Source organism: Malaclemys terrapin, chromosome 1 (genome assembly GCF_027887155.1).
Source record: "Malaclemys terrapin pileata isolate rMalTer1 chromosome 1, rMalTer1.hap1, whole genome shotgun sequence".
NCBI lineage: Eukaryota > Metazoa > Chordata > Testudines > Emydidae > Malaclemys > Malaclemys terrapin.
In genome coordinates this window covers 346475446-346486763 of record NC_071505.1, presented here as the reverse complement: position 1 = coordinate 346486763, position 11318 = coordinate 346475446, and the positions used below count along the sequence as shown (strand labels likewise).

The window sequence follows — 11318 nt, the reverse complement described above, 5'->3', positions numbered from 1 at the left end:
TGCGATCTAGTAACTTCTGCTAGTTGCCGGAAGAAAGCCTTGTCCACCTTATCCCCCTGGTCTGGTGGTCTATAGCAGACTCCCACCACAACATCACACTTCTAAACTTAATCCAGAGACTCTTCGTTTTTTCTGCAGTTTCTTAAAGTTTGGAACATACAACACCTAAGTGTTGCAAACATTGCAGTGTTCTCCACATGTATTTTTATAAAGTTCTGTGTGCCTTTTCTGGGTCATTAGAGAACCTCTCTTTGTATCTGTGCAGCATTGTCAACCATTGTGCTTTCCTAACTGGTGATAACTCAATACAGATATTCATCAATGCCATACAGTGGTGTGCCTCGGTTTCCCCTTCCACACAGAAGACCAGAATTATTATGGTTTCCCTACTGTGACAAGCTTTGAGCCCGTTTACAGGTGATAGCTGAGAAGCAGTATCCCCATAGGGCTTCTTGTTCACTACTTGTAGCATGTCCGAAAGCTTTTCCCTAAAATCATGCATGTTACACCTTTTCATACAATTTACCATCAGTACCAAATCCTTTGTTGTAAGATTTCCCATTAGCAACAGACATTGCATCATGAGATTTAATAATAACACCAAATCTTTTACAACAGGTAGGTGTTTTCAAGTATTTTTATTATACCATGCCTTCTGCTTGGACAGTTTGATTTGTTCAATACCCATTGTGACTTTCAACTCCTCCCTGAACCTTAACATGTGTTTAGTTACTGGGTTTCCTTTCCCCTCAATATCCCATTGCAATGAGGGGGCCTTTGGTGGGACACTACTGAGAGTATCAATTGAGGACCAATTGCTTAGAGCTGGGAAGTCACAGCCGAAGGCTGGGGGCCCTTTACTTTTAAGGCACCAAACCAGCTAAGAGAGGATGTTGGTTTTACCCCACTGGTTAACCAGACAAACAATTCCCTCATATACTCCCGTTCCCTTGTATCACCACCAGCACCAATTCTTATGGGGATGAATGGTTATGAAAAGCAATGCCCCAGTAAAAGAAAAAAGGTTCTCCCAATCCCAAAGGACCAAACCCCAGACCCAGGTCAATATACAAATTAGATCTTACTCACAAATTACTATGTTGTGAATCCTTTAAAATCTAAAATCTACAGGTTTATTTCTAAAAAGAAAGAAATATAGATGAGAGTTAAAATTGGTTAAATGGAATCAAATACATACAACAATTGCAAAGTTCTTAGTTCAGGCTTGTTTCAGGCTTGATGGGGTTACTTCTGATTTAAATCAATCAAGTCTCTGGAGTACAAACATCCCAGCCTGGATGGGTCGTTCAGTCCTTTGCTCAGAGCTTCAGTTTCAAGCACAGTTCCTCCAGAGGTCAGAAGCAGGATTGAAGACAAAGTGGAGGGGATTCCAGGGCCTTTTATATCCTCTGCCATGTGGAAAATCACAGCAGCAAGATGGAGTTTGGAGTTACATGGGCAAATCACATGTCTATGCATGACTCAGTTTGCAGGCGGCAGCTATTGCTCACGTGCTATCTTGAACGTTTCCAGAAAGGCTCCTCAGATGTGGATTGGAGTCTCCCAAGGTCAACTGTCAGTTAAGTGTGTCTTCATTGGTCACTTACTCAGAATAGCCAATATTCATATATGCAACTACAAAAATGATACACACATACAGACAGCATAATCGTAATCAGCAAATTACAATCTTTTTGTAGACACCTGACTCGACCTTCTTTGTACAAAATTTGGTACCACTATAGGACCTTGGTTGCAACAATGATCTATATGGTCACAGTTAATGTCAATAACATCACACCACTTCAGTAGGGATCTCAGTCTAAGGCGATCTTTGGGATCTTGGTATGCTGGGGTCTGATGAGGTAAGAATGAAAGTGGGCTTTACGTGTTTCACAGCCCGAGGGTTATGCCCTTGGAAATAATCCACCCCTCCTTGGACTTTCCTTGTGATCCCCACTCCCAGCACTGGGATCTTCCCCTCCCCTCTCCTAGAGGTTTGTGATTTGTGTTCTGTGGGCCAAGAGCGGTGTCTTTTCACATCTGCTTTCTATGTCTTCCCAACCCAGGGAATTTCTTCCTCCCCTCTGTCAGTTAGCTCATTAGCATTTCCACAGACAACCATTGATTCAGTTGGACCTGCATCCTGTCTGAAAGAGACAGAGTTAGTTTTTACAAGCATGTCAGGAAAAAAGTCCTCAAAAATCGGGAGCTGGATTGCGGTACCCTCCTTCACCCCATCTCTATCCCTGAGAGGCCAGTTGTGTGACTACTTCCGTCTGGCAGGTCAGTTACACAGTTCCCTCCCGAAGCCTGAGCCACAGGTTGGGTGCCTGGGAGCACAAATGCTGAATCTTCAGTTCTGTCCTGGGCATCCTCACCCATGTGATCAGTGAGGAGACATTCCTGTACTCCCACTATTCCTCCCCCACTTGCGAAGTAACTCCCTGCTCTCCATATGTCAGTATATAATGCCTGCATCTGTAACTTTCACTCTATGCATCCGAAGAAGTGAGGTTTTTACTCACGAAAGCTTATGCCCAAATAAATCTGTTAGTCTTTAAGGTGCCACCAGACTCCTTGTTGTTTTTGTAGATACAGACTAACACGGCTACCCCCTGATACTATTCCTCCCCCAGTTTCCTCCTCTGGGTCCCCCTCTAGGACACATACCCCTATGCTCTCTAGAGTGGGAACTATCCCCTCGTCAGCTGGGAATGGCTCACAGCTAACAGTCTGGACAGTTGTCTCAGTGGCAGGCTCCACACCCCGCTCCCTACCTGAGGTGGTGTTGCCTCCTGCTGCAGTGTTAAAGGAACCCAAACCCACCTCCTCAGTGGTTTCTATGATTCTATCACTGGGCTCCCCTCTGGAACACATCTCCCTATACTCCCTAGCATTGCGTTTGTCCCTTGTTTACCAGCATCATGGACATTTTTCTCCCTGAGGCAGCACTGCCTTCAGTTGAAGGGCAGGAGCTGATCTCAACCACCGCCACCCCTGGAAGCATTCAGTTCCCCACTGCTGCAGGGGAATCGAGGAGACTCTCTTTCCTTTACCAGTTCCTGGTACTTTCCCCTTTCCATCTGAGGTCCCAGCAGAACGCTCCTTCTTGCTGCTGGCGGACACTTTAATAGCTTGAGCTACATGGAGGCAATCGTTGCCAATTAGCATATCAATAGGAGTATCATCTACTACCCCCACCGATCATACAACTTCCAAACGCTTGGTTTCTATGTGCACTTTATCCAAAGGCATAAGGATTTTGTAACCACCAAATAAATAAATATCTAAAATAAAATCTCTGCCATCTGTCCTGTCAGTATGTCACCTTGTTGCACTATACTCCTCCTAACCACAGAAATGTCTCTCCCTGTATTTTCACACCCAAGCTGTTCCCTGCCATTAAGTGCTTCGTATCTGTTGTGCAGAGGCTAATTTTACAAACCTAGTATGATACATGACAGGTGCCTGAGGGGCTTCTGTGCTCAGAATCGCAGCATTTCAATGGGCTACCTGCTGCCTGCTTCCTCTGAGCACAGGGCATATATCCCTCGGGTGATCAGTGGTATTACAATGATAGCAGCCCTGGACTTCTTTGTTTTTTCCATCTGTAGTTTATTCACAATAGATGCTTCTGTCTGCTCAAAATCATCAGCTAGAGAAGCCATCTATCCACAGTTTTCACCTTTTTGTCCCAGAAACACGGTTTCCAATTATCTTCACATATGTTTAAGACATGCTCCTGACCAACTAGGTCAAACATTCCTTCAAAGCTTGTAACACCGGTGCCCCTTACCCACTTTCCCATCAAATCTTTCATTTTTTTAAACATATTTCACATTACACACCAGCACCCCCCTTAAGAGTCCTAAATTTCACTCTATATGTTTCAGGGGTAATCTGAAATGGTTTCAAAACCATTTCTTTGAATTTACAATAATCTAAAGCATCATCAATTGGCATTTTATTGAGTATATCTAGAGCTTTACTAGTTAAATTAGCAACTAAAATGGGCATCTTATGGTCACCACGAATCTCACACAGCCTCTCAAAGGTAATGAAGTATTCAGCAATATCCCCTGCCTCATTGTATGCAGGACACAGCTGTTCCCATTTGAGGATTTTTGGAGAGATGGGAATCAGTGGAGTTGGAGGGTTCTGGTTCTGCTTTAACAGCAAGTGCAATTGGTGATTCCGCTCTCTCTCTTTCTTCTCAGTTTCTTGTTGTTTTAGTTCCATAGCTCTTCTGTGTTCCGCCTCCTCTCTGGCAGCCTCTGCCTGCAATCTGAATTTCACAATCCTTTCGCTGGTTGCACTCATCTTGCTGCTTTTCTGTCTCTACTTCCTTTTCCCAAAATAAGCAAATGGAAAGTAACAAACTGGTAACCTCTTTGACTGATCTCCAGCCACCACACTTAAAATCTCCCTTAAAATTTCTACACCAGTGTATGAAGTGCAAATCTCACTCAGAACAAGAAGTTTTGCATTTCACCCTGCTCGCTGTGTTGAACTTCCCCAGAATGCAACCTGGAACTGGGGTACTACTGAGTCCTCTGGTACAGTAATCTGATTCCCCTCTCACACTGTGATTATGTGACAAATTGCAGACCCCTCCATGTCCTGCACTCACACAGAGATTCACAGTCAGGGACACACCCAGCTGAGTTACATGAATGGGTTCTCCAGCCACTCATGAACCAACAATAGAGAGGATCCAGCCAATTCCCCCCAATTTAGGACTCCAGAGCTCTACCATCTTGCCCTGGTCAGAAGTCTGACCAGTGTAAGTTTATTACCTAGTCTGCCTCTCCCTCAATGTGGAGAGGACAATGCACCAGCCCCTCTTCTTGATCAGATTTCCCTTTGGCATTTCAAACAACACTTTGTATTAGGTGAAAAACATAAAACTGACTTATTAACTAAAGAAGGATAGATTTTAAGTGATTTTAAATGATTATCCTATATGTATGCATGTCTCATTTTTGTGTTTGAAGTTATGAATATTGACTATACACCTTTCAAATGTGTTTGCTTCTGTGGTAATGGATATTCATGTTGATGTCCCATCAAAAAAGACAATGGGCCATGGAAGAAGCTTATCCCACCTGATGGTCTTTCCTGAGAACATTCTAGCCAGGATATGGGTAATGGCCCCTGCTATGACTCACTGAAGCAAGAAAGGGAATGTGACCAGCTTATGTGATACCAGACTCCATCTTGTGCATGTACTTTCCCACTAACTGCGCTGGGCACTTCGTTTGGGACAATGAAGTTCCGTCCACATGGCAGAAGCTATAAAAGGGGATGTGACATCAGCATTGGGCCTCACTCCCCCCACAACTCAACACTTGAAAACACTGCTAGAGAGAAAAGATTTTGACTGGGGAGGTGGTCCCAGGCTGGAAAGGAGAAATCCGGGCGCGTGTATGGAAGATTGATGAACTGTTTGTACCATCAGGGTGAAATATTGCTTGATTCAAACCCTATCTAGTTTATAGAACTCAGATTGCGATTTCACTTTATTTCTGAGGTATTTTAAGGTATGCCTTGAGGGGAAGAGGCAGAGCAGGGGCATAACCTGGGGGAAGAGGCAGAGCAGAGGGGCGGGGCCTCAGGCTTCCATTTACCAGCAATTAGAACAGTGGCAACTCTGAGTTGTATATAAACAGATTCCCCAGTTTGTCACGCTGACACAGTACAGTTAGGTCAGGAAAGGGTTTAATGTCTGTTTGACTGGCCAGTCAGTGATTTGGGGAAGGGGGCCCAGCACCATTTCACCAGCCAGCTCTCCATGGAGCTTGGCCTGAGAGCCAGAGCACCAGGAGAAAGCTTTAGGTCCCTTTATGAATAAAGAGCTGGAGCAGCTTATCCCAGATCTGTTGGGTCCTCACCCCATAGATGATGGGGTTTAGCATGGGGGGCAACAGGAGATGCATGTTGGCCATGAGAACGTGGAAATGCAGGGCCATATTGTGCCCAAACTTTGTGTGAGGGTGGCAAAGAGGTGTGGGATGTAAGAGGCTAAGATGACAAAGAGGTGGGAGCCGCAGGTCCCAAAAGTCTTGAGCCGGGCGTCTTTTGTTGGGAGGCTGAAGATGGCCCTGAGGATCTGGGTATAGGACACGGCGATAAAAAACAGATCCATACCGATCATCAGGAATGCCACAGAGAGGCTGTAGTAACTACTGAGACTGATGTCGGCACAGGCCAGCTTCACCACAGCTATGTGCTCACAGTACGTGTGGGGAATGATGTTGGTTCTGCAATATGGCCATCTCCTCGCCAGGAAAGGATGTGGCAGTATGAGCATGATGCCGCGCAGCACCATGGCCAGGCCAATTTTGGCCACCACCGGATTTGTTAGGGTGGTGGAATGTCTCAGGGGATCGCAGATGGCCACGTAGCGATCAAAAGCCATGGCCACAAGGACCCCAGACTGCATTGCAGAGAAGCTGAGAATGAAGTACATCTGGGTGAGGCAGGCACTGAAATTGATCTCCCTGGAATTGAACCAGAAGATGCTCAGCATTTTGGGTAGGATGGATGTAGACAGGACCAGGTTGGTGACAGACAACATGCAGAGGAAATAGTACATGGGCCCATGGAGGCTTGGCTCCGTCTTTACGATGAACAGGATGGTGAAGTTCCCCAAGATGGCTATGGCATAGATTGCACAGAAGGGGATGGAGATCCAGACATGGGCTGCCTCCAGGCCAGGAATGCCGAGCAGGATGAAGGTGGAGGGGTGGGTGAAGTCGGTTGAGTTGGATTCTGACATGGTGAAGGGGAGAAGGTGTCCAACACAGAGGCAGAATGGTGTTTCCTGCATGTATCGTATGTTCCCCTGACTTCCTGTATGTGCCCAGAGTCTAAGGTGATGGTCGCAGGACAAACACCTGGATGGAGAGACAATGTTAATATAAGACATTACATGCACTACTGGAGGTTGTTCTCGTGGGTGAAGCAGATTGGTCGCTCTTCACACATTGAAAAATGACATTTTCATTATTCAGATAAATGAATTATGAACAACTGACCCTCCTAATGCCAATTCCATATTTTATGGTGCTCCCTGCATCAATAGTTCCTCCACATCGTGGTGTGGGAAACCTTAGGCGGCACCAGCAGGAAACACGAGCGCATACTGCTTATCTCTTTCCTAGGCCTTGTCTACACTGCCAAGTTTTTTCGCCAAAAGGCAGCATTTGGTGATGAAATAGTGGAGGTGTAAACATTACAAAGCCACTTTGACGACGGAATTCCTCATTTTCAGTGACGTAATAAAGCCACCTTGATGAGAGTTGCAATGTTTTTACGCAACATTTTTGTCGCCAAAGTGCCAGTGTAGATACCTTTCTTGATTTTATCACTGTAATTGGCCAATTGCTTTTCTCCAACACCCAACGTCCTCCACCCCTGGGAACACTCACCATGCTTCCAGTGTTCACCAGCATGTGTGCTTGTCAAGGGTCAGCTGGAAAGTGACTGGTGTGTTACTAGCAGTGTATTTTAATGTAGTGTTTCAATGCTGTAAATGTACTTAACAATAATGCTTTTCTTTATTGTTATTTGTGGTTCTCCAGATATGTCCTTGAAAGGAGGCAACCCCTCCACTCCAGCCGAGTGTCTCCGCTGGATAAGAAAGCGACCAAGATGGAGCAAGGAAGATATGTTCTGGGAGATGCTGCAGTACTCTGATGCAGACAAGATGGAATGCAGGCAGTGGAGGCAAAGTGACAAGCAGGAAAGAAAAGAAAACGAGGCATAGACTAGGGATGCAATGGAGAGGCTGATAAAAATTTTCTAGTGACAAACCAACATGCTGCAGTCCCTCCTGATGCTCCAGACTTAGCAGATGGGTGCCCGCCCTCCCCTTCAGCACATTCAGAACTCTTTGCCATGTCCTCCCCAAACTCCACCCGCACATTCCCTTCCGATTTCTGGGACGTCTCTCCATTCACTCCACCTCCAGAGACACCTTTTCAAAGGAAAGCTGGACGTACGCTCAGCTGTGTGTGTGTGCATGGTGTGGTGGGTTTTTTGGCAATAAAAGCAAAGTTATTTGAATAACAAGCACTCTTTATTTGTTTCCGGTGAAGTTATGATAGCAGAAAGCAACAGCAAAGCAGCAGGCAGTTTTACCATTTCCTTACATTGAACTTTGAGCCTGAACAATCACAACTGCTTCCTACCCTACCAAATCTGGACTTCATTATGCATTACAATCCCATGCATAGCAATAAATATTACTCGTTCTCATTTTCACAGTGTTGCCGCAAAGCCTCCCTGATTCCAATTGCCCTCCACTGTTCCCTCTAATAGCCTTGGTATCTGGCTGGTCAAAATCAGCAACCACGTGTTCTGTCTGAGCAGTGCACCACTGAGCAAACTTTTTGCCCTTACCTTCACAAATATTATACAAGGTGGAACACACGGCTACAACCATGGGAATATTTTCCTCATTGAGGTCTAACCTTTCAGAAAGGAATCGCCAGCACGCTTTTAATCTGCCAAATGCACATTCCACGGTCATCCTGCTCCTACTCAGCCTATTGTTGAAATGCTCCTTACTGCAATCCAGGTTTCACTTCTACGGTTTCATGAGCCTTGGCATTGAGGGGTATGCCAGGTTTCCCAGTATTACTATGAGCATTTCAATATCCCCTGTGGGGATCTTCTGGTCTGGAAAGAAATTCCCCGATTTCAGCTTTCTGTAAAGGCTGGTGTTCCTAAAGATTCACGCATCATGCACTTTTCTGGACCACCCTGCACTGATGTCAATGAAACGCCCACAGTGATCTTCGAGTGCCCGCAAACCATGGAGAAGTACTCTTCCAATTGATATATTCCATCGCAAGGTGTCCAGTGCCAAAATTGGAATATGCGTGCTGTTTATCGCCCCTCTGCAGAGCCCAAAACTGACATTCCACCATGCTCAGCTGTTCTGTGAATGCCAAAAGCAATCTAACGCTGTTGCTATCCATGTCAGACACCACATCAGGCAACTGTGACTCCCGTTTCCTTCACAACTTCCAGATTGATTCCACTGCCATTCACGATGTGCTACTGACAGCTAGCAGAGCAGTGCGGGATCCATTCCTGCAGATAGAGGTGGTGGGCTGAGCAGAAAACAAGGGACTTTGAAAAATGCCACGAACTGGAGACGGAAGCACATGGAATGCTGGGGTGGAGAGCAGTGCATCATGGGACATTGATCCCAGAGCCATAATGTGCTGCAATCCACTCTGCCTTCCCATAACACCTATGTACACAAGATGGAGAGCTGAACAGTGGGATAGCTACCCACAGTGCATTGCTCTCACTGTCACTGTGACCACCCCACGTGTGGACGCGCTATGCCAAAAGAGACAGTGTGAACGTACAACAACGGTTTTCTTTTTGGTCATTGGTTAAACTTTCAGTGAAAAAAATCGGCCAATGTAGACATCGCCATAATGCAATAAAAGCCAGGCTATAGAGCCATGCTGTAGGGAGTTTCCTATTCACCTACTTACTGAAAATCTGAGAGTAGGGGAAAAAAACCTTTGCCAAGACATGTGCCAGGGGAAACATCCCAACTAGAACACACCTCAGGGAAAAGGCTATGAGAAGGGGGGAGTCTGGTGTATGCGACAGACTGAAAAGTCTGGGACTGTTTAGTTTAGAGAAGAGAAAAATAAGGGGGCATAGGATAGAGGAGAACAAAATAAAAGTATGGAACGGATTACATTGAAATGGACAAACAGAGACCAGCTCTCAACCAGTAATAGCCATCTACAGATACCCTTCAAAAGGGCTAATTTCCCAAAGCTGGGGCAAATTATCAGCAAAACTGATTGGGAGGAAAAACGTAGACAGAAAAATGGGAATGAAAAAGGGGAGTTCTTTAAGAAGAGTTTATTAGAGAGCTAAAAAGCCACAATTTCACAATCTAGGAAGTGGAGAACTTTGGTTAAAAACCCAGTTCAATAGTAAAGTGAAGGCAGCAATTAAGTGGGAAAAAGCAACATATAACAAAAGGGAAACGGGAAAATAGATAGCAAGCAATACACACTGGAAGTTATGAAAATTGATACAGGACTTTACAGACATCAGCGGGGAATCCATGCTTTGCAGGGCTAAGGATAACAAAAAGGAGTCTTTTAAGTATATTAAGAACAAAAGAAACCCTAGAAAAGGTATACGCCAATTCCTAGAGGGAGAAAGGAAACTTGTTAATGTTGCAGAAAAGGTAGATGTGTTCAAGAAATATTTTTGTTCTGCATTTGGGATAAGTTAAAAAGAAAGTCTAGGAGTATAATTAATGCCAGTCAACAGCATGATTTATGGAAAACAGGTCTTGTCAAATAAATCCAATTTCATCCTTTCATGAGAGTACACCTTTGGTTGATCAAAGGAACCAAGCAAATACAATAGACTTTGATTTCTCTGAGGCATTTGATTTAGTAGGGGAAAACATTCAGTTAAAAAATGAACACTATACAAAATCAGTAGAACACATGTTAAATGGACAAAAAGCTGGGTGAACTGCAAACAAAACAGTGCAGATAAGCCCCAAATGCTGGTGGATATCCCAATATTTAGATTTATCAAGCCAGCCCAAAACAGCTCACAGGTTACTCAGAAGTCCAAACTATGCAGTTCCCTTAAAGTGCCCAGCCTCAGGCCTCCATCCAGATACAAATGTCAAACATATTATGATAAATTCTGAAAGTCTTATTTCATCATATAAAACAAAAGGTTCTTCCAGTCACACACCCAGTCCAATTATAACTTAGATCTTACCCAAAATACTTGCTTATAGTCAATTCTTGTTAACTAAACTAAAATGTTTTAAAAAAGAAAAGAGATAGAATGTTAGCTAAAAGATCAATATACATACAGACTTGAATTCAATTCTGGAGGTTCAGATACATAGCAGAGATGAATTTGTAGTTTCCAAAAGTCATTTTAGAAATAATCCACAGGTTATAGTCCAATGTTCATATTCAGGGTGACTCCAATCAGTAATTGGGGATCTCAATTCTTATGGGTGAGGGTTTCCCCTTCTTGAAACCCCAAGCAGATCTGAGATGAAGAAGGATCTTGTCCCAGGGTTTTTATACATTTCCAGCAGCCTTTTGGTCTGAGAAAACAATAGGCTTAACTTTCCTTCTCCCAAACATCATGGCAATTAGCACAGGGTCATTTATCCATTAAATAGTTCAGATACGGATTACCACAACCTTCAAAAAGACATATAGACAATAATACTATTTCACTCAAGTGTCTTCCTAAATATTAATATTACTTTTTTTATCTTTGAATCAAAGCCA

General features: G+C 44.2%; 1 pseudogene; it reads right to left on the bottom strand.

The window, feature by feature from the left end:
- Positions 1 to 5834: 5834 nt before the first annotated feature.
- LOC128833498 (olfactory receptor 52K1-like) lies at positions 5835 to 6781 on the bottom strand (annotated as a pseudogene).
- Between the last annotated feature and the right edge of the window lie 4537 nt (positions 6782 to 11318).